Source organism: Bos mutus, chromosome 15 (assembly GCF_027580195.1).
Source record: "Bos mutus isolate GX-2022 chromosome 15, NWIPB_WYAK_1.1, whole genome shotgun sequence".
Lineage (NCBI taxonomy): Eukaryota > Metazoa > Chordata > Mammalia > Artiodactyla > Bovidae > Bos > Bos mutus.
The window spans coordinates 38,796,739-38,802,186 of NC_091631.1; the positions used below are offsets into that span (position 1 = coordinate 38,796,739).

At 39.0% G+C, this 5,448-nt stretch overlaps 1 non-coding gene across 1 annotated transcript; it reads left to right on the plus strand.

The window, feature by feature from the left end:
- The first annotated feature begins 1,575 nt into the window (after window positions 1–1,575).
- On the plus strand, window positions 1,576–1,648 carry TRNAG-UCC (transfer RNA glycine (anticodon UCC)). Its single transcript has one exon. It is a non-coding gene; the product is annotated as a tRNA-Gly (tRNA).
- Window positions 1,649–5,448: the final 3,800 nt, after the last annotated feature.

The following is a 5,448-nucleotide window of genomic DNA, read 5'->3' on the forward strand; positions in this document are numbered from 1 at the left end:
AAACAATATCTGAGAAAATTCATCACCAGCATAGCTGCACTCTAAAATATACTAAAGGAAATTCTTCAAGCATAAGGAATAATACTATTTGGAAATTTGTATCTACCCAAAAGAATCAAGAGGAATATGTGGACTAATATAAAAGATATTTTCCACTGTTTAATCTCTTTATTAAAACTGTCTATTGAAAATAAAATAATACCAGCATCCCATGGTGTTTATAACATACATAGGAGTAAAATGCGACAATAGTTTACAAAAGAAGAGAAAAATTTCTTACACTTTACATGAAACGGTTTAACACTATCTGAGAGTAGACTGTGATGAGTTAAAGATGTATCAATATATTGTAAATGGTAGAGGAACCAATAACAAGACAAGGTAGAGGTATAGCTAATAAGGCAACAAAGAGATCAGTAGGAATCATAAAAATAATGCAAAAAAAAAAAAGGAAAAAGAAGGAATGAAAAACAAATAGGAAAATAGAAAACAAACAGCAATATGGTAGATTTAAACCCAGACATATCAATAACCACATTAAATATAGGCAATCTAAACACTGCAATTAAAAGCAGAGATTGTTAGATTGGATTAAAAAAAGCAAGAACCAATTTTGTTCTATCTATAAGAACCCACTTTAAAACTTTAGACACTAATTTGTTTTTAATATAAATTTATTTATTTTAATTGGAGGCTAATTACTTGACAATATTGTATTGGTTTTGCCATACATTAACATGAATCCGCCACGGGTGTACACGTGTTCCCCACCCTGAACTCCCCTCCCACCTCCCTCCCCATACCATATTTTCCACCCATCTGCAAAACTTGAAATTTAGAGGGACATCCCTGGTGGTCCAGTGACTAGGACTCTGCCTTCCCAACGCAGGGGGCCTGGGTTCAATCCCTTGTCAGGGAACTAGATCCCACATGCCTCAACCAAGAAGTTGTATGCCCAGACTAAAGATCCCGCATACCACAACAAGGCCCAGTGCAGACAAATAAAGAGACGACTTTTTTTTAAGTTAAAATTTAGAAACACAAAAGTTTTAGTAGTACACGGAAATGCAAGGACATGTGAGTTCAGTGCATTTGCAAATAAGAGCTAGACTCATTCTGAAAACCAAAAGATGAGCAAAGAAACATAATCTGACCAAATGGAATAATGTGTCTGACAATGGGATGGCAAAAAAATAATAAAAATAAGTAAATAAAACTGTAGACACAAGCAAGTTAAAAGAATGCAAAAAGATACACCGTGAAAGCACTAATTGAAGGTAAGTTTGAGGGGCTACATTAATACAGAGAAAACACTTTTGGACAAGAAATATTAAAAGATAAAGGGATACATTTATAATAATAAATTGATTAATCCATCAAGAGGAGAGAACATATGTATATATGTTCTAATGTATATACCGTTAATAACAGAACCTCAAAAAAGGAAGTAAAAAACTGATAGAACTGAAGGAAGAATTAGATAAATCCACAATTGCAGTTGCATGTTTTAACACCTTTTAGTACTGAACAACTTGGTGAAGATCACTAAAAATATAGAAAAAATGAATGGGGAATTCCCTGGTGGTTCGGTGGTTAGGACTCTGCACTTCCACTGCAAGGGGCCTGGGTTCAATCCCCAGTCAGGGAACTAAGATCCCACAAGCTGAAACAGAAACAAAACATGAATAAGCCAAACCAAACAGACCCATATAGAACATACCAGTTCAAGCACACATGTAACATTTACCAAGAATGACTATATTCTGGACCATAAAAAGCCTATAATTAAAAAAGATCAGACTATATAATGTATGTCTTTTGGTCACAATGAAATTAACTGAATCATTAACATAAAGATATCTGCAAAAAGCCAAATGTTTGGAATTTAACAGCATGCTTACAAATATTCCATTTGACAAAGGAGAAATCAAAAGGGAAAAGACAATATTTTTCAACTAAATAAACATAAAATCACAAAACGTCAAAATTTCTGGGATAGATGTAAAGATTAGAAGTGCTTAGAGGAGATTTCACAGATTAAAGAAACAGAGGGACGGTGTGGTGAGCACCATAGGTAAAAGCAGAGGGAGGGAATGTTCATCTGGCAGAAGCAATAAATGCTCACCACATTTTCCCTCTGTCCTACCTTATCAAGCTTCTGTTACATCTCTTTTATCCTCTCAACTAGATGTTTCCAAAACATGGACACAATAGAGCCATCTCTATCGACATCAGCCATTTATCTTCTTTAACTCATCGTAGTTATATTTTTGTAAAAGAAGGAAATCCAAAAAGGACAAGATCTATGTGTATGTATGACTGACTCACTGTGCTGTACAGCAGAGAAGAACACAACATTATAAAGCAACTATACTCCAATAAGAAATTTAAAAAAAAAAACATTTTTCTGCCCTGCCTATAGTTTCGCACACACACCTCCTTCTGACCAACATCCATCCAAAAACACGCGCACACACACAGCTAAGGCCGAACTGAACGAAGGATGACCACCTGACTCCAAATTAGCCAGTGTGTTGAAAGCTAAAAAAGTGAAAATGTTAGTTGTTCAGTCACATTCTACGCTTTGTGACCCCATGGACTGTAGCCTGCCAGGCTCCTCTGCCCATGGAATTTTCCAGGCAAGACTACTGGAGTGAGTAGCCATTCCCTTCTCCAGGGGATCTTCCCAACCCAGGGATCAAAACCAGGTCTCCTGCATTACAGCCAGATTCTTTACAGTCTGAGCCACTAGTTGCCTAGAAATCTGACTTTGTGTGACCTTGCACCAAGAGAAGAGCGAGGCTGAACAGATTCTATCTTGAGAACTTAATATGAGACATAAGATTGCTGACAGTTGGTGGTGAAAAAGTCTTGTAAACTGAAAATAATGGCAAACATTTGCAAGTTGATGAGTAAAAGGCGGAAGCTGTTCTGCAGAGAAAGGAAAATGGAGCTGACAAGAAGGAAAGAGCAGAGAAGAGCCCGTGGCCCAAGAGAGAGAAATAGAACCAGTAGCCAGCTGCTTCTGTTCCTCTCCATCTCCCCTGATGCTCGACTGCACTTGATTTCATGTCCTTTGATTCTGTGAGAGCTCTGCTTCCTTGCAATAAACACTATTCTTTACTTGAGTAACTCTGAGTTTTGTTTTCTTGCAACCCAAGGAACCATAACTTGAACAATTTCATGTCTTTTTAATTGCCTCCCAACATTGCATGGTAACTTCTTTAATGTTAATCAGTGTCTTTTATTTCATCTGTATAACACAGCTTATAGTCACATGACTTGAATTATATAAATACTGATAAGGTTCACAATGAATTAATTCATTAATCTGGTTACTGACACCTCTACCACCATCAGAATCATGAATTGCTTGTTTTGTCTGCTCTATCTAGTCCTTTGTGAATCTTTTTTTTTTTTCTCTCTACTCCCTTTGGCTCTAGTGGGACTAAGAATCTCAGGCTTCCAACCCCCTCCCACTGAAGCAGGCATATGGCTCTCGGTGTAGGTCAGTCAGGCTCTCATTTGGAATCTCAGTCATCGGATAGTAGTTTCCTAAAGAAATGTTGATCACTTGAGAACCCCAGAGCTCCCTTGACAACTGGCCTTTCGGGCGTCTGATTGTTCAGCTTTTTCTTCAGTCCTAGGGCTGTTCACTATCCTTCCAACCCCCCCCCCTCCCTTTTCTAGTTTAAGTAGTCAGAGTGCATTTCTACTGCATTCAGCCTGATTGCTCTCTGATACAGGCTGGTTCCCAAAGAGGTCAGTTTCTTCCCTGGCTATATAGAATAACTGGAAGAAATTCTTCTTTTTGGAAAGAGCAGCTAATTTTGAAGCATGCTATCTTTGAAACAAATAAAATATTTCTTTATTTATCAGTTGCCCCACTGCTGTCTTCTTTTATATATCACCAACCCAGCCTCTGGGTTGCCTTTTCTGCAAGAGGCATCATTAGTTTTGCCTCAGTTGTTTATACTCAACCTCATCCTCATCTTCTAAAGCTGTCTATGAGTGAATGAGTCATGAACGTGACCCTTTAGAGGTGTCATATGCATTTGGGAAACCAGGCAACAGAGGCTAACTTCACTTAGCCAAGTTAGCACTTTTTCTACAGCAATATAAAGCAGAGTTCATTCTTTGGGTCTGAAGGATCTGTAATCAACCAAGAAGGCATCTCCCAGGCTTGAATCTGGTGTCCCAGTTTCCGATGATGAACCCACTGTGGCCCTTTGAACCAACATCCCTCCTTAAAGAGAAGCAACACTTAGGGTGTTGGCTCTGATTCTTCCAAGACCTCAAGTTCCAAGGCAGTTTGTCTCCTCTCAACACTCTGACTCATTATCCTATTTTACTGAAGTACTTAGAATGAGAGCTCTGGAGAAGTGCTCTGTGCAATTACATAAATGAATAGACACATTTATTTGAAACATTTTCAGATTTCCTAGAAAGAAATTTTATGGTCTTTCCCTGACACTAATTTCTGAAACTGGGTAACAACAGTCCTGGGGGTCTCTTTACCCTGCCCAGGGACTTGCATTTCCAAGGCAATATAAAACCCTGTCATTAGCTATTCATTCATTTTGCAAGTCATTATTGAGCATCCACTGCATGCCAGGCACTGTACTGTGAGTGTGGTATATGATGGAGAAGAAAACAAACACAACCCTGCCTTCAAGAGAACACAGTCCAGTGGAGGAGAGAGGGAAAAAATCATACATGAGTAATTGCATGTGTACGTGCGTGTGTGTTGCTCAGTTGCTTCAGTCGTGTCCAACTCTACAACACTATGGACTGTTGCCTAACAGACTTCTCTGTCCATGGGATTCTCCAGGCAAGAACACTGGAGTGGGTTGCCACGCCCTCCTCCAGAGAATCTTCCCAACCCAGGGACTGAACCCATGTCTCTTGCATCTCCTGCATTGCAGGCAGATTCTTTACCCACTGAGCCACCTGAGAAATATCAATAGCATTAGAAGGGAATATTAGATGGCAGAGGGCAGAAGAGTCTCCCTGAAACCTGAAGAATAAGAAGTGAGGAGAACTGGAATTAAGTAGACGGAGTAGCATAGAGGAGGCCTAGAGGTAGGAAAGAGCTCCTCATGTGTTTGAGGAACTAAGTGGAGCTCTGTTTAGGCATATTTAGACTAAGATGCTTATGATGTATCCAAGTAGAAAACTCAAGTAGGTAGCTGAATCAGGTAGCTGGATATGTAGGACTGGAGTTCAAATGAGAGAGTGAGATGGAGATACAAATATGGTCATTATCAGCATGTAGATGATATCTTGGGCTATATAAATTGATCATTTAGGAAGAGAGAAAGAAGCAGCCCTGCAGAACACCAATATTTAGACATTGGAAGAGAGTCTATAACAAAGACTGAGAAGAAATTGTCATAGACATCAGAGATAAGAAGAAAATCAGTGGTGTAAGAGTGGTCATCTGGATCT